At 44.7% G+C, this 19,029-nt stretch overlaps 2 non-coding genes across 2 annotated transcripts; one reads left to right on the top strand and one right to left on the bottom strand.

The window, feature by feature from the left end:
- Positions 1 to 739: 739 nt before the first annotated feature.
- trnaa-ugc (transfer RNA alanine (anticodon UGC)) lies at positions 740 to 812 on the bottom strand. The gene has a single exon. It is a non-coding gene; the product is annotated as a tRNA-Ala (tRNA).
- Positions 813 to 16,071: 15,259 nt separating this feature from the next.
- Positions 16,072 to 16,144, top strand: trnak-cuu (transfer RNA lysine (anticodon CUU)). The gene has a single exon. It is a non-coding gene; the product is annotated as a tRNA-Lys (tRNA).
- The last annotated feature ends 2,885 nt before the right edge of the window (positions 16,145 to 19,029 follow it).

Genomic DNA, 19,029 nt, shown 5'->3' with positions numbered 1-19,029 from the left:
TTAACCCAATGTCATCTTTTGCACAATGAAAGAAATGCTGACTGAGAGACAGTCGATACTTCAATCATTTCTTCTGTGTTTTGCATGTTAACTGTTAAACTATATCCCATTTTACACAATTTTTGTCGGGGATTCTTTCAAAATCTTCATTGCTGATGACACCTGGAATCTTGTGCAACTTTTGTCAATTTTAACAGCATCGGTTATTCCTTCCGTGCACAGAAAATAGAATCAAAGTGAAGATAAAATCCCACGGTGCTCATTTTCAGATTCAACACAGTAGGGTTTCAAATAAAGTGAAAGAATTTTAAAGTGAAAGGATTTGGAAGTGTTACTTGTATTTGTGTCTTTAATTAAACTTTGTGACGTCTGACTCCCGTTCATGCCTCTGCTGAATAAGAAAGGAGAGTTTGACGTTGACCAGACTGCACTGCCCCTGATATTTGTGAGCTCATCCTTTATATTCAGTGGTTTCTCGCCCTTTGATGGGCTGCAGTGTAGCGGATATCACGTTGGCCTCACACGCGAAAGGTCCCCGGTGGATCCGTTTACTCTCACTGAAAGTTATCTATTTATTGAAGTGGAATAAAGAGCAATTCAGGAATAAGGGAGCCCTTTTGCCAAGAGAATAAATAGCAAATAAAACCAGCAATTGCTGGAAATCTCAGCAGGTCAGGCAGCATTTGTCAGGAGACTAAACTCGCTTCGGATTGTTCCACTCGAGCAACTTTAAACATAATGTTTCCACCCAGGATTGAACCAGGGACCTTTCGCGTGCAAAGCGAACGTGATAACCACTACACTACGGAAACCTCTGGCACAGCGGGCACAACAGAGGGGAGCTGACCAGTGAGCTCCCTCTGTGCTGATCGGGAATGTGTTGGCTCACCTTAAACAACTTGTGTCCCACACTGAAAGCTCTCAATCCTTCTCCTCCGCTGCCCTTTACAGAAATGTCACGGATCACCCAGCCACCGTGTTCACTTCCACATCCTCACAGTGGGGCCACAGAGGCTCCTACCATCTCACCGCGATCAGCGAACTCAAAATTAAACCCGGAACACGTGTCCAGCAACGGGCAGGAGAAACAAGAGAATCTGTAAGCTCGGTCCGTAACAGAAAGTAATGGGGTTATTCATGGTGATTACAGCAATTACTAATCGTCTCACAGACCTCAATTATTTTTATTTGACAAATTGATCGAGTATCGTTACCAGGTTAGTGCACCGGATCTTAACCCCTCGACCACCAGGGAACAGCTACGATGCATGTAGATATATTTATATATATTTGTATATGACCGTGAATATCAACGGCGAGCTGTCTAGGCCTCATGGTGCAACGGTAGCACGTCTAAATTTAAGTGAGAGAAATTCTTTTCTACAGTGAAATCCATTTCATCGTTTGTTCCCTTTTAAACACTAGAAACTAAGACGAGGAATAAATAGAGAAATCAAAGCACAACGATATAGACAAGAGGAAGAGAGAAGGGGAAATACTGTCCCCACCTAGAACTAATTGCAGAAACTCCTCTGCTGCGCTCGGGGTGGCCACCCACAGCCTGGATACACTAACGTCCCAACAGCGCATTGACTGTCGGAGTGGGACCGTGCGGCGCTTCAGAAGACAGGTCGAAAAAGCAAAGTCACTGATTCGGTCTCATGTGCTCCGGCTACAAAGAATAGATACACACAATAACATGCTTTTATAATGGTTACACTTTATCGCCATTCTTGTCAAGCAGTTGTTTCGTTGGTCCAGGGGTATGATTCTCACTTCGGGGTTGTTCATGGCAATTTGCGAGAGATTCCACGTTTAAATACCGAATGAGACCTTTCAATTTGCATAGAACTTATGCAAACAAGTGTTCTATCTGTAAACCTGTAAATGCCTTGTTTAACCATCAGAGGGCTCATCCCCTGGAGTCCCAAGAGATCCCACAATCCCTTGCGAGCACTTGTTCTTAAGGAGGCCTCACAGGCTGGAGAAGCACTCTGGAGACCTGTAATAAAAGACTAAGGTCACAAATTACTTTGAGTTCACAGTATCTGGACAGACTCTTTATTCATGCACTACATCTGGTGATGAGATACAGATGACGAACCCCACCACAACGATGCAGAGACCAATGGGCATCCTGGAGAAATTTTCGGAGGGAGATGATTGGGAAACCTTAGTGGAGCGACTCGACCAATACTTCGTGGCCAGCGAGCTGGAAGGAGAAGCGAATGCTGCCAAAGGAAGGGCGATTCACCTCACTGTTTGCGGGGCACCATCTTATGGCCTCATACAAAAGCTGCTTGCTCCAGCGAAATGCACAGAGAAATCGTATGTTGATTTGTGCACACTGGTCCGGGAGCATCTTAACCTGAAGGAAAGCGTTCTGATGGCGAGGTTCCGGTTCTACATGTGCAAAAGGTCTGAAGGCCAGGAAGTGGCGAGCTATGTCATCGAGCAAAGACACCTTGCAGGCATTTGGAATTTGAAGGACATTTGGAGCACATGCTCAGGGACTTCTTTGTACTTGGCATTGGCCATGAAGTAATACTTCGTAAACTAATTTTGACAGTCGAGACCCCAACCTTGAGTAAAGCCATAGCGATAGCCCAAGCGTTTATCGCCACCAGTGACAATACCAAACAAATCTCTCAGCACACGAGTGCTGTACAAGTACTGTGAACAAAGTAATGTTGTTTTCAAATCGTTACGTACAGGGCAGGCCTCACATGCCTGTAGCTGTACGTCTGCAGATGTCTGAGAGTCCACCATCAAGGGTGATGAATGCTACGCCATTAACATCTTGTTGGCGCTGCGGGGGTGATCATCGTTTCCATTCATGCCGCTTCAAAGGATACGTTTGCAAGGGCTGTGGAACAATGGGACACCTGCAACGAATGTGCAGGCAAGCTGCAAACCCTGCTAATCCTGCAAACCACTATGTTGCAGAGGAGGGCAGATCCACGGCAGATCACAACGAACCAGAGCATCAGACCGAGGAGGTAGAGGTATATGGGGTGCATACATTTACCACAAAGTGCCCCCGATAATGTTGAAGGTTGAATTAAATGGACTCCCGGTGTCAATGGAGCGAGACAAGGGCGCGAGCCAGTCCATTATGAGCAGAAAGACTTTCGATAAATTGTGGTGCAGCAAGGCCTCAAGGCCAGTCCTGATTCCCATTCGCACTAAACTGAGAACTTACACAAATGAACTGATTCCCGTAATTGGCAGTGCTACTGTAAAGGTCTCCTACGATGGAGCGATACACAAGTTACCACTCTGGGTGGTACCGGGCGATGGCCCCACGCTGCTCGGCAGGAGCTGGCTGGGGAATATACGCTGGAACTGGAACGACATCCGAGTGCTCTCGCCCGTCAACAACATTTCGTCTGCCCAGGTCTTAAACAAATTCCCCTCGTTGTTCGAACCAGGCATCATGAAGTTCCAAGGAGGAAAAGTGCAGATCCACCTAATTCCCCGGGGCGCGACCTATCCATCACAAAGCGAGAGCAGTACGGTACATGATGAGAGAGAGGGTGGAGATCGAGCTGGACAGGCTGCAAAGAGAGGGCATCATTTTGCCGATCGAATTCAACGAGCGGACCAGTCCAATTGTTCCAGTCCTCAAGGGAGAGGGCACCGTCAGATTCTGTGGTGATGACAAAGTAATTATCAAATGTTTCTCCCTTCAGGATCAATACCCACTACCAAAGGCAGACAACCATTTTGCGACGCTGGTGGAGGAATGACGTTCACGAAGCTGGACTTGACCTCAGCCTACATGATGCAGGAGCTGGAGGAATCATCGAAGGGCCTCACCTGCATCAACACGCACAAAGATCTCTTCATTCACAACAGATGCCCATTTGGGATTCGATCAGCCGCGGCAATATTCCACAGAAACATGGAAAGCTTACTGAATTCGGTCCCACGCACCGTGGTCTTCCAGGACAACATCTTGGTTACAGGTCGGGACACAGATGAGCATCTGCAGAACCTGGAGGAGTTTCTTAGTCGGCTTAATCGCGTGGGGCAAAGGTTAAAATGCTCGAAGTGCATTGTCCTGGCGCCTGAAGTGGAGTTCCTGGGGAGAAGAATTGCGGCGGACAGCATCAGGCCCACCGATTCGTAGATGGAGGCAATCGACAACACACCGAGGCCACAGAACGTGACGGAGCTGCGGTCGTTTCCAGGACTCCTGTAGTACTTTCGTCTCTTCTTACCGGGTCTCAGAACATTGATCGAACCACTGCACGCTTTACTGCATAAAGAAAACGAATGGGTATGGGGTAAAAGCCAAGAAAATGCCGTTGTAAAAGCTAGAAAACTGTTATATTCAACCAAATTGCTTGTGCTATATGATGCATGTAAGCCTTTGGTGCTAGCATGTGATGCGTCGTCATACGATGTTGAGTGTGTATTGCATCAAGCTCATGAATCTGGGAAATTGCAACTGGTTACTTATACATCCAGGAGTCTGTCTAAGGCTGAGAGGGCCTACAGCATGATCAAAAAAGAAGTGTTAGCATGTGTTTATGGAGTAAAAAAAAAGCACCAATATCTGTTTGGGCTCAAATTTGAATTGGAAACTGACCATAAGCCACTTTTATCCCTCTTTTCTGAAAGTAAGGGGATAAATACAGATGCATCGGCCCGCATCCAGAGATGGGCGCCCACATTGTCCGCATACAACTACGCCATCCGCCACAGACCACGCACAGAAAACTGTGCCGATGCTCTCAGTAGGCTGCCATTGCCCACCACAGGGGTGGAGATGGCACAGCCCCCAGATTTAGTTATGGTAATGGAAGCATTCGAGAGTGAGCAATCACCTGTTACCGCCCGACAGATTAGAACCTCGATGAGCCCGATCCCTCATTGTCCTTAGTAAAAAACGGTGTGCTCCACGGGAGTTGGTCTGGTGTTCCGTTAGAGATGCAGGAAGAAATAAAGCCGTACCAGCGGCGCAGAGATAAAATGTCCATATAGGCAGACTGTATCAAGTAGTGGTGCCAAAAAAGAGCAGGGACACTTTCATTAGTGATCTCCACAGTACCCACCCAGGCATTGTAATGACGAAAGCGATAGCCAGATCCCACGTGTGGTGGCCCAATCTCGATGCGGACTTCGAGTCCTGCGTTCACAGATGTAATACATGCACGCAGTTAAGCAATGTACGCAGGGAGGCGCTGCTAAGCTTTTGGTCTTGGCCCTCCAAACCGTGGTCTAGGGCACACGTCGACTATGCAGGCCCGTTCTTGGGTAAAATGTTCCTTGTGGTTGTAGATGCGTACTCCAAGTGGATTGAATGTGAGATGATGTCCGCTGCCACCATTGAAAGCTTGCGGATCATGTTTGCCATGCACGGCCTGCCTAACGTTCTTGTCAGTGACAATGGGCTGTGCTTCACCAGTGCTGAGTTCAAAGAGTTCATGACACGCAATGGGATCAAACATGTGACATCTGCCCCGTTTAAACCAACATCCAATGGTCAGACAGAGAGAACAGTGCAGCAATCAAGCAGAGCTTGAAGAGGGTAACTGAGGGCTCACTGCAGTGTCACCTATCCCGAGTCCTGCTTAGTTACCGCACAAGACCCCACTCGCTCACTGGGGTTCCCTCCGCGGAACTGCTCATGAAAAGGGCCCTTAAGACAAGGCTCTCGTTAGACCACCCTGATCTACACAAACAGGAAGAGAGCAGGCGGCTTCAAGAGAATACATATCATGATCAAGCAAATGTGTCACGCGAAATCGAGATTAATTATCCTGTATTTATGTTGAACTATGGACAAGGTCCCAAGTTGCTTCCCAGCACTGTCGTGGCCAAAGAGGGGAGTAGGGTGTTCCTGGTCAAACTTTCATATGGACTCACCTGCAGGAAACACTTGGACCAAACCAAACTCAGATTCATGGACTATCCAGAACAACCCACAATAGACTCTACCTTTTTCACTCCTCCAACACACACACAAGTGGCACTCAACCCAGCGGTTGACCACGAAGCAGAACCCATCACCCGCAGCAGCCCAGCAGGACTCACCACGCCCAGCAGGCCAGCGAGGGCCCAACAAATGACTCACCAATACCAGCATTTGCACCGAGAAGTTCCACCAGGGAAAGGAAGGCCACAGATTGACTCAAATTGTAAAGAGTTACACTACTGACTTTGGGGAGGCTGCGGGGAGCGGTGCGGGGGGAGTGTTGTTACATGTATAAACCTGTAAATACCTTGTTTAAACATCAGAGGGCTCATCCACTGGAGTCCCAAGGGATCCCACAATCCCTTGGGAGCACCTGTACACCAGGAGGCCTCACAGGTTGGAGAGGCACACTGGAGACTTGTAATAAAAGACGACGGTAACACCTTACTATGAGTTTGCAGTATCTGGTCAGATTCTTTATTCAAGACATAACACTCTGTATTTAGGAGACTGATTTAAAATGTTTATTGCTCATGTGACAAGGAATCTGGGGCGACTTTTGTTCAATTTATTTCACAGCAAAAATAGTCTCAAAAATCACGTTCCGCCCGGGATCCTTTCGCGTGTGAAACGAACGTGATAACAACGAGGCTACGGAAACACGGCGGTTCAAATGATGTTAGGAACATAACCAGATGTTTAAACTTGCTGTCAAGGAACTGCCAGGATCTTCTTGAATAGTGGACCAGGCTTGAGGGGCCGAATGGCCTACTCCGGCCTCTAATCCTTCCATGCTTATGATCTTATGACGTTTCACAGGAGAACAAACTCGCCCCTGAGCATCCATGAGGAGAAAGCTACAGAAAACATTCCCGCCCGGTGAGCTTTCACTTGTGAGGCAAACATGTGAACCGCTACACTGCGGAAACATCTCCACTTTCAGCACCAGGTCAGACGGAAATGTGAAGCGAGCAGGTGAACTGCTGAATCCCAGTTTTTTGGAGTGAGTTGTGGTGTCAAACAATGAGTTTCACTTAATGATAAAAAGTAAGAAATGTCAGATTCAAATCCACACCTCCAGAGGAGACTGCAAACGGAACACAGCATCTGAGATCGCTCGGACATCCTGACTATTCAGTGCTGGGTGTGGCCACCTGCAGGGTGATTTTGAACTGTTGTGTCCTGTCACATGAAATAAATGAGGGCACCAGGCGTATCTCTGCCTGACACCGGGGAAACAGTGAGACAGACTTTGGAGCAAGGGTCTGGTTATTGCCAAACAGCAAAGAAAATATTAATTCTGGAAGAACAATTTCCAAAAATACAGTGACCCCGACATGATTTGAACACACAACTTTCTGATCTGGAATCAGACGCGCTACCATTGCGACACGAGGTCTAGACCAAAAGCATGTGATGTTCGTCTATATGAAGGTTTCACACACAAGTGGCTTTAAAATCCCCACCCATTCCCACCAGGTGTCAGAAGCAGCGCTCACCTGCCAGTCACCGTATGTTTTTTTCTGAAACATTTGTGTTGCTTTCAAGGGAAAGCATCATTAATTAACCCCTCACCTTCTTTTGCACAATGAAAGAAATGCTAACTGAGGAACAGTCGGATACTTCAATCATTTGTCCTGTGCTTTGCGGAGCGGGCAGGGAAGTGGACCTGAGTCCATGATCGCATCGGCCATGATCGTATCAAATGGCGGAGCAAGCTCGATGGGGCGTATGGCCGACTCCTGCTCCTATTTCTTATGTTCTTATGGATATTAACCCATTTTACACACTGTATTTTAGGATTCTGGTTCAAAACCTTCATTGCCGATAACGCCAGGAATCTGGGGCAACTTTTGTCAAATTTAACAGCACCGGTTAATCCTACCGTGCACAGAAAATAGAATCAGCAGTGAGGATAAAATCCCATGGTGCTCATTTTCAGATTCAATTCAGTAGGATTTCAAATAAAGTGAAAGAATTTTACAGTGAAAAGATTTCGAAGTGTTACTTATATTTGTGTCTTTAATTAAACTTTGTGACGTCTGACTCCCGTTTATGCCTCTGCTGAATAAGAAAGGAGGGTTTGACGTTGACCAGACTGCACTGCCCCTGATATTTGTGAGCTCATCCTTTATATTCAGTGGTTTCTCGCCCTTTGATGGGCTGCAGTGTAGCGGATATCACGTTGGCCTCACACGCGAAAGGTCCCCGGTGGATCCGTTTTCTCTCACTGAAAGTTATTGAAGTGAAATAAAGTGCAATGAAGGAATAAGGGAGCCCTTTTGCCAGGAGAATAAATAGCAAATAAAAACAGCAAATGCTGGAAATCTCAGCAGATCAGGCAGCATTTGCCAGGAGAATAAACTCGCCTCTGATTGTTCCTCTATAGCAAGTTTAAACATAAAGTTCATGGCCAGGATTGAACCAGGGCTCTGTCTCATGAAAAGAAAACGTAATAACCGCTGTATGACAGAAACCTCTGTCACAACAACCGCAACAAAGGGGAGCTGACCAGTGAGCTCCCTCTGTGTTGATCAGGAATGTGTTGGCTCACCTGAAACAACTTCTGTCCCACACTGAAAGTTCTCAATCCTTCTCCTCCGCTGCCCTTTGCAGAAATGTCACGGATCACCCAGCCACCGTGTTCACTTCCACATCCTCACAGTGGGGCCACAGAGGCTCCTACCGTCTCTCCACGATCAGCGAACTCACACAGTTTGTAAAATTAAACCCGGAACACGTGCCCGGCAAAGGGCAGGAGAAGCCAGATAGTCTGTAAGCTCGGTCTATCACAGAAAGTATAGGTATTCATGGCGATTACAGCAATTATTAATTCTTTGAGGATGTAATGAACAGGGTGGATAAAGGGAACTCGTGGATGTGATGTATTTTGACTTCGAGAAAGCATTTTGACAAGGTGCCACATAAAAGGTTACTGCACAAGATAAAATTTCACGAGGTTGGCGGTAATATATTAGCATGGATGGAGGATTGGCTAACTAACAGAATACAGAGAGTCGGGATATATGGTTTATTTTCGGTTTGACAATCAGTAATTAGTTGGATGCCGCAGGGATCGATGCTGGGGCCCCAACTATTTACAATCTATATTAATGACTTGGGAAAAGGGATCGAGTGTAACATTTCCAAGTATGCTGATGATACAAAGATGGGAGGAAAAGCAATGTGTGAAGATGATACAAAAAATCTGCAAAAGGACATAAACAGGCTAAGTGAGTGAGCAAACATTTGGCAGATGGAGTACAATGTTGGAAAGTGTGAGGTTATGAACATTGGCAGAAAAAATCAAAGAGCAAGTTATTATTGAAGTGGAGAAGGATTGCAAAGTGCTGCAGTACAGTGGGACCTGGGGTAATTTTGCATGAGAAACAAAAGGTTAGTATGCAGGTACAGCAAGTGATAAGAACATAACATAAGAAATAGGAGCAGGAGTAGGCTATACGGCCCCTCGAGCCTGCTCCTCCATTTAATACGATCATGGCTGATCCGAACATGGGCTCAGGTCCACTTCTCTGCCCGCTCCCCATAACCGCTTATTCCCTTATCAGTTAAGAAACTGTCTATCTCTGTCTTAAATTAAATTTATGATCAGGAAAGCCAATGGAATCTTGGCCTTTATTGCAAAGGGGATGGAGTATAAAAGCAGGGAAGACTTGCTGCAGTTATACAGGGTATTGGTGAGGCCACACCTGGAATACTGCGTGCAGTTTTGGTTTCCATATTTACGAAAGGATATACTTGCTTTGGAGGCAGTTCAGAGAAGGTTCACTAGGTTGATTCCGGAGATGAGGGGGTTGACTTATGAGGAAAGGTTGAGTAGGTTGGGCCTCTACTCATTGGAATTCAGAAGAATGAGAGGTGACCTTATCGAAACGTATAAGATTATGAGGGTGCTTGACAAGATGGATGCAGAGAGGATGTTTCCACTGATCGGGGAGACGAGAACTAGGAGGCATAATCTTAGAATAAGGGGCCGCCCATTGAAAACTGAGATGAGGAGAAATTTCTTCTTTCAGAGGGTTGTAAATCTGTGGAATTCACTGCCCCAGAGAGCTGTGGAAGCTGGGTCGTTGAATAAATTTAAGACAGATATAGACAATTTCTTAAACGATAAGGGAATAAGGGGTTATGTGGAGCGGGCAGGTAAGTGGACCCAGTCCATGATCGGAGCAGCCATGATCGTATTAAATGGCGGAGCAGGCTCGAGGGGCCGTATGGCCGACTCCTGCTCCTATTTCTTATGTTCTTATGTTCTTATGTCCCTTTGTTCCTCTACACTTCTCAGTGTCCTACCATTTAATGTGTATTCCCTTTCCTTGTTAGCCCTCCCAAAATGCATGACCTCACACTTCTCCAGATTAAACTCCATTTGCCACTGTTCTGCCCACCTGACCAGTTGATTGATTTCCTCCTGCATACCGCAGCTTTCTTCTTCATTATCAACCACACCGCAGATTTTAGTATCATCTGCAAACTTCTCAATCATAACCCCTATATTCAAGTGTAGATCATTGATGTAAATCACAAAAAGCAAGGGTCCAAGTACTGAGCCCTGCGGAACCCCAATGGAAACATCTTTCCAGTCTCAAAAACACCCACCAACCATTACCCTTTGCTTCATACCTCCGAGCCAGTTTTGGATCCAACTTGCCACTTTGCCCTGGAATCCATGGGCTTTTACTTTTGTGACCAGTCTGCCATGTGGGACCTTATCAAAAGCTTTGCTACAATCCATACACACTACATCATGTGCTTTGCCTTCATCAACCCTCCTGGTTACCTCCCCAAAAAATTCAATCAAGTTAGTCAGACACGACCTTCCCTTAACAAATCCGTACTGACTGTCGTTGATTAATCCGTGTCTTTCTAAGTGAAGATTTATCCTGTCCTTTAGGTTTTTTCCAATAATTTACCCACCACCGAGGTTAGGCTGACTGGCCTGTAATTATTCGGTCTCTCCCTTTCTTCCTTCTTAAACAAAGGTACAACGTTAGCAGCCCTCCAGTCCTCTGGCACCACACCTGAAGCCAGAGAGGATTGGAAAATGATGGTCAAAGCCTCTGCTATTTCCTCTTTTGATTCACTTAACAGCCTGGGATGCATTTCATCCGGGCCTGGGGATATCCACTTTCACAGCTGCTAAACCTCTTAATACCTCATCTCTCACTATGTTTATTTCATCTAATATTTCACACTTCTTCTCCTTGATAGTAGTGTCTGCATCGCCCCTCTCTTTTGTGAAAACAGACGCAAAGTATTCATTCAGAACCATCTCCACATCTTCCGCCTCCACACACCGATTACCCTCATGGTATCTAATAGACCCACCCTTTGTTTAGTTATCCATTGCTCTTAATATATTTCTAAAACATCGTGCATATGCTGGAGAAATAAAGAGCTGATGTTGAATTGAGACCTACTCGACTCGACTCTTTAGTAGAACCAGAGGTGCTCTCGGTCGAAAAGCAACTGAGACAATGCGGGCACATTTCACCCGGACAAGGTCCGGTCTTTGAAGTGCTACATCAACAGTCCCTCTCTTTTGTGAAAAAGAGGCAAAGTATCGATTAAGAATCATAGCCACGTCTTCTGCCTCCACACACATATTTCCTTTGTGGTCTCTAATAGGCTCCACTCTTTCTCCAGTTATCCTCTTACACTTAATGTCTTTGTGTTTGTGTTTTTCCTGATTTTACTTGTCAACATTTTTTCATGCTCTCTCTTTGCCTTCCTGATATATTTTTTAATTGCACCCCTGCACTTCTTATTTTCCTTTAGAGCTTCTGCACTTGATGGTCTCACAATTGTACAGTTGTAGCAGGATTTCCCTGCTTTTGTAGTCCAACCGCCTTGTCATAAAGACTAACATTCCATTTGCCTTCCTAATTACTTTCTGTACCTGCATACTAACCTTTTGTGTTTCATGTACAAGGACTCCCAGGTCCCTCTGCACCGCAGCATTTCGTAATCTCTCCCCATTTAAATAATTATTTGCATTTTTATTATTGCTCCCACAGTGGATAACCTCATATTTCCCACATTATACTCCATGTGACAAATTTCTGCCCACCCACTGACCCTATCGATATCGCTTTGCAGATTGTTTGCGTCCTCCTCACAACTTGCTTTCCCACCTATCTTTGTATCATCAGCAAACATGGCGACATTACAAACATGCAGAGCACAGAACAAGTTATTGAAGGATTGACATTCTCTCAGTTAGCATTTCTTTCATTGTGTAAAAGAAGATGATTGAATCATTAATTATTTTATCCCATGAAAGCAAAATAAAAGCATAACGAAAATAATTGGCACATTTGAAAGGAACATTTTTGTTTTGTGCAGTTTCGGTCAGAGAAATGTTTGTGAAAGGAATTTTTTGCAGAAACGGATTCAGCATTTCAGCTTGTCACTGAACACTTCTCTCTGGGTACTGCCCTAAGCAGCAGTTTCTTTAGTGTAGCGGTTATCTTGTTCGCCTCACCCGCGAAAAATCCCTGGTTCGAGCCCAAATGAAAATGTTATTTTTGTAACAAAAACTGATTTTAATTGTTCATTCCCTCCTTCCGTCCTGTAAACTTCTCTGATCCCATGGTGAGCAATGAACATTTAAAACCAGTCTCCTAAAATACAGAGTGTGTAAAATCAGAAAGGGAATAAAACTTCCTCAATGATTAAAGTTTCACAAATTATTAAAATGAAGTTGTTGAAGTTTCGACTGACCCTCAGTGATCATGTTAGCATTTCTTTCATTCTGCTCAACAATGCTATCGGTTAATACCAGCAGATCTGAGCCGCATTTCAAACCCGGAAACAACTCATTCATTATTCACCCTTCCCAGTTCCAGTGCACAGAGGGTGATTTATACTCCATCCCAGAAACTCAAGTCCAACTTCTGACATTCCTTCTTTCTCATTATCAACGCATTTGTTTTGACACCACTCTGAAGTGCTTTGGGTCATCTGTGTAATTTAATTAAATTACTAAACTTAGTGGTAGCAAAATTACTTCCCTAACTGGGAATCGAACCCTGGTAACTGAAGTGATTGGAAAGGTTTTGTGAAGCATTTAAATATGCCCTGCAAAATTCTCGCACTGCTAATTTAAAAACACGGTTACAATTTGCTTCAGTGCGAAAGAAGGGGATTGAAAATGACAACAAAAACACCAGGCAGCAAGTGCATTAAGACAAATTCAAACTTTTCACAAAGTTGGTACTACGAAGCAACGGCTGAGCTAAAGTGGGCACTGACCAATAGTTAAGAAACATCTCATTATAAACGATGAGCCCACAAATATCAGGAGCAGTGCAGTCTGGTCAATGTCAAACCCCTCCTTCCTTATTCAACAGAGACATGAATGGCAGACAGACGCCACAAAGTTTAATTAAAGAGCGAAATACAAGTCACATTTAATTTCCAAATCCTTTCACTGTGAAATTCTTTCACTTTATTTCAAATCTTACTGCGTTGATTCTGAAAATGAGCACCATGTGATTTTATCTTCAATACTGATTCTATTTTCTGTGTACGGTAGGAATTACCGCTCCAGTTTTGAGCCCAATTTGACAAAAGTTGCCCCAGATTCCTGGTGTCGTCAGCAAAGAATATTTAGAACCAGACTCCTAAAATAGTGTTTTATTATATTAATTCACAGGATCTGGGTATCACTGGCAAGGCCAGAATTTATTGCCCAACCCTAATTGCCCTTGAAAAGGTGGTGGTGAGCCATCATCTTGAACCGCTGCAGTCCGTGTGGTGAAGGTGCTCCCACAGAGCTGTTAGGGAGCGAGTTCGAGACTTTTAACCCATTGACGATGAAGAAATGACCGATATATTTCCAAGTCAGGATGGTGTGTGACTAAATCTAACGATGGCTGGTGCCGCAGGCACCAAACATTTTAAAGCAATGTCCTAAAATGCAGTGTGTAAAATGAGACAAGATAGTAATTCACAGAAAAATAGAAACAGAGAAAATAGGTGCAGGAGTAGGCCATTCGGCCCTTTGAGCCTGCACCGCCATTCAATGAGTTCATGACTGAACATGCAACTTCAGTACCCCATTTCTGCTTCCTCGCCATACCCCTTGATCCCCCTAGTAGTATGGACTACATCTAACTCGTTTTTGAATATATTTAGTGAATTGGCCTCAACAACTTTCTGTGGTAGAGAATTTCACAGGTTCACCACTGTCTGGGTGAAGAAGTTTCTCCTCATCTCGGTCCGAAATGGCTTACCCATTATCCTTAGACTGTGACCCCTGGTTCTGGACTTCCTCAACATTGGAAACATTCTTCCTGCATCTAACCTGTCGAACTCCGTCAGAATTTTAAATGTTTCTGAGATCCCCTCTCATTCTTCTGAACTCCAGTGAATACACCCCAGTTGATCCAGTCTTTCTTGATATGTCAGTCCCGCCATCCCGGGAATCAGTCTCGTGAACCTTCACTGTACTCCCTCAATAGCAAGAATGTCCTTCCTCAAGTTAGGAGACCAAAACTGTACACAATACTCCAGGTTCGGCCTCACCAAGGCCCTGTACATCTGTAGTAACACCTCCCTGCCCCTGTATTTAAATCCCCTCCCTATGAAGGCCAACATGCCATTTGCTTTCTTAACCGCCTGCTGTATCTGCATGCCAACCTTCAATGACTGATGTACCATGACACCCAGGTCTCATTGCACCTCCCCTTTTCCTAATCTGTCACCATTCAGATAATAGTCTGTCTCTCTGATTTTACCACCAAAGTGGATAACCTCACATTTATCCACATCATACTTCATCTGCCATGCATTTGCCCACGCATGACATGCAAAGCAGGGAAAGTAATGTCTAAAATGGGGCTGTATAAAATTAATGTGAATATTTTTCTGCCTGACAGGGTTTTGGAAGCAGATTTAATAGTAACTTTCCAAAGGAAAATATAGTTGAAAAAGAAACATTTGCAGGGTGCTGGGTAATGGGACTAATGGAAATTTCTTTTACAGAGCCAGTACAGATAACAACATAAGAAATCGGAGCAGAAGTAGGCCATACGGCCCCTCAAGTCTGCTCCACCATTCAATGTGATCATGACTGATCGTCGATCTCAACTCCACTTTCCCGCTCGATCTCGCGATCCCTTGATTCCCTGAGACTCCAAAAATTATCGAACGCAGCCTTGAATATATTCAGAGACTCAGCATCGACAGGCCTGTGGGGCAGAGAACTCCACAGATTCATAACCCCCTGAGTGAAGATATTCCTCCTCATCTCTGTCTTAAATGGCCGACCCCTTAACCTGAGACTGTGCCCCCTGGTTCTAGATACTCCAGCCCGGGGGAAACAACATCTCAGCATCTACCCTGTCAATCCCCTTCAGAATATTGTGTGTTTCAATGAGATCACCTCTCATTCTTCTAAACTACCGGAGAGTATATTCCCATTCTACACAATCTCTCAACTTAAGACAGTCCTCTCATCCTTGGAATCAATCTGGTGAACCTCTGTTGTACCACCTCCCAGGCAAGTGTATCCTTCCTCAGATAAGGAGACCAAAACTGTGTGCAGTACTCCAGGTGTGGTATCACCAGGGCCCTGTATAATTGTAGCAAGACTTCCTTACTCTTGTACTGTGGGCTATATATTCGGTACTATGGGGCAACTGCAAACAGTGCTCCCTGGCAGTCTAGTGGTAAGGGTTTGGTGTTCTCATTGCTGTGGTCAGTGTTTGATTTTCGGTCAGGGAAAACATTGTTACAGAGCAAGTTCATTAAAAATAAATCAAGACGGTGAAATACTGAATAATTGTTTCAATCAGCATTAATGTACCCACATGTATTGCACACTGAAGGAAATACAAATATGTTTGACCAGCGACTGTTGAATTTTAATAACTTTTTATACAACCGTAGAATCAGCAGAAAAACATGATATTCGCCCATAGTACTTATCTAAGGAAGGATATACTTGCCTTGGAGATGGTGCAACAGAGGTTCAACATATTGATTCCTGGGATGAGAGGGATGTCCTATGATGAGTGATTGTGTAGAATATGCCGATACTCTCTGGCGTTTCGAAGAATGGGAGGTGATCTCGTTGAAACGGACAATATTCTGAAGGGGATTGACAGGGTAGATGTTGAGAAGCCCGGCTAGCTCAGTTGGTAGAGCATGAGACTCTTAATCTCAGGGTCGTGGGTTTGAGCCCCATGTTAGTCGATTACTGTTCCTTAAAATTTATGTTGCTTTCACGGAAAAACATCATTAATGAACCCATAATCTTCTATTATTTCGAGGGCACCTTTCAATGCTTCACAAAACCATTCCTTTCGCTGCAGCCACCCGGGATCGTTTCCCGGTTTGGGAAGTAACTTTGATATCACCGTTTGTCATTGAAGTGGAGCAATTTTATGAAGTTCGATGGATTTCCCAAAGCACTTCAGAGTGGTGTCAAAACAAATGAGTTTGTAATTAAAAACACTGAATGTCAGTAGTGGGATACGAATCCATACTACCAGAGCAGACTGCAACCTGAACGCAGCGCCTTAGACCACTCGGCCATCCTGACTGTTGGATGCTTCAGTTACAATTTATTACTCGGGAAATTTTCAGACCGGACGCTTGTTCAGTGTTGCTGGAAGGCCCAGTGATCGGGATATCCTCTCCCCCGGGGTTTTCTTGAGCCTGTGCTCGGTGCACGAGGAGCTTTGCCCCGGGTCCGAGGTAGTTTGCATCCCAGGGATGGACAATAACCCTCTGAGCTCTGGAACTGGGGAAGAGCCAATAATTAATGAGTTGTTTGTGGGTTTAAAATTCATCTTAGATCTGATGGTATAAACCGATAGTGTTGTTTCACAGAATGAAAGAAAAGCGAACAGGGACAATCGAAATTTCAAAAACTGAACTTTAATCATTGGTGAAACTTTAACCCTTGATGAAGTTTTATCCCCGATCTGATTTTACAAACTCTGTATTTGAGTAGATTAGTTTTAAAACGTTAATTGCTCATGCGACAATGTATCTCGGACAGCTTTTGTTCAATTTTATTGCAGACAAGTTTTTGCTTCACAAATAATGTTTCCGCACAGGCTCGAAACAGAGACCTTCCGCGTGTGAGGCAAACATGATAACCGCTACACTACGGAAACTGCTGCTTAGCTCAGTGCCCAGAGAGAAGTGTTCAGCAACAAGCTGAAATGCTCAATCCCTCTCTCTGCAAAACGTTCCTTTCACAAACATTTCTCTGAACGGAACTGCACCAAACAACAATGTTCTCCTTTCAAAGTCATTAAACTCTCCAATTCCCACATCTGCAATTTTAAGGACAAGGACTGAAAGCGCTTTGCGATCAGAAAATTGCAGGAAACCCCTGTGGTTAATGACAGGGCTTTTGATGGTTGATTTCCGTACACACCTTGTGTTATGTATTTAACCCTTGCCGATCTGTATCACACCACCACCAGAGGGCCGACCTGTTGGAGTCCCAAGGGATTCCAGCATCCCTTGGCACCATGGTATAAAAGCACTCTGGAGTTTTATTAAAGGAGCTGATGTCACACTTTCTCATTGGTCACAGTACTCAGTTTCATTCTTTATTATGAGCGTATCAATTGGCGACGAGACAATGAACAACCACGCGAAAATGCAAGTAACAGTTGGTATAACTTGATAACAGCACAGCTGACAATGGTTGCGTAACATATTCATGCAGCCAAAACACACAATGACAACCTGGAACTGCACGGCACCGAATCCTCAGGGAGAAACAATTAAAGGCTTTGTCCCTGAATGGGCTACGATCCACCAACCTTGCAGTTAATAGCTGAACGCACTAATCCATTGCACCACAGAGACAGATAGATGCACATATTGCAAGACATCCCTGTGATATCTTTACAGAGCACAGCACACACAGCTTCCTGACATACAGGCTGCTCTCTCGGAACTCTCCGGAAAGAGCCTGTTCTGTTTAATGATTAACTATACAGTTGCAGTACACAATACGTCCACATCCACAGTGTGGAGCTACAAGCATTACATGCTGACAGACATTACAATCCCAAACCAGGGTGTCAGTCAGTTAAAGCTTCAGATTGCTCTGACCGGGATGGAACTTGTCCAATCTCAATTGTACTTTTCCCAAATAAAGTGTGGGACATTCATTGTGGATGTGTGGAAGCAGTCTGGTCCCGCACACTGCAGACACTTCCATGTCACCACCAACCAGCTCTCCCGCAACCGGTGTGATCTACCTTCCAGCCTTCCGGTGCCTTGTCTGTGACGAAGTATTCTGACTGTCCCGAAGCCGGTATCCTTTGTCATCAATCGGGTTTTAAGTTGTTTCGGTAATTTTTACCTGCTGGACAGTCGAGGCACAAATTGTAGAGTGGAAAACTTGCGTGGATCCCGGTTTTCTCGTGGTTGATTTTCCTGGTTGGGTCCGTCGGTCGCGGTGGTCCGGTTGATGCCTGTTACCAAGTCAGTTGGTATTGATGTTCCACTGATTGGTTTTTTGAAGTTCTTTTCTCCGATGTCGTGATGTCTCTTCCTGTGTTATCTCGCCGTTTGCTCTCGATCTTGATCTTGTTGTTCCAAAGTAATGGTCAGAAAAATAGGTTGCTCTTGGTACGATAGGCTCCCAGTTATACTCTGAGAGGCTGCTTAATCTTCGTGCCAAATCTAACGTTTCTTTTGTTTAAGTTTTGCTGCCCATTGTTTTAAGTGTTCTTCTTTGTGTAAGTTTTGGCGGACTAGCTAACTGAGACTTGATTAAATGTTTTAATCTGGTGTTGATAGACTTTGGGATGGTGATACTCCTTATTTATGAACTGATGAACTCTTGTCCATTGTAATAGCACTGCTGTGGCTTCGCGAAGTCTGAGCTGAGCCAGATATTTCTATACATGTTGAAAAGGTGTTGGAATATGGATGTGATATTTGGATCCTGTGGGTGGGGTGGATAATGTTTCTTCTGTTGTCGATTGTTTAAATGCTGATGTTTTCTGGGGGTCTGACTATGGTTAAAGAGCTCCCCCAGACAAACTGATTATCTACAATATCCAAACTCTAAATCCCACCCCTCTGTCACTGCAGCTTTTAACCAC

This window comes from Pristiophorus japonicus, unplaced genomic scaffold (assembly GCF_044704955.1).
Source record: "Pristiophorus japonicus isolate sPriJap1 unplaced genomic scaffold, sPriJap1.hap1 HAP1_SCAFFOLD_58, whole genome shotgun sequence".
In the NCBI taxonomy this organism is placed as follows: domain Eukaryota; kingdom Metazoa; phylum Chordata; class Chondrichthyes; family Pristiophoridae; genus Pristiophorus; species Pristiophorus japonicus.
The sequence above is the reverse complement of the archived record's forward strand: the minus strand, read 5'-3'. Positions and strand labels throughout refer to the sequence as shown.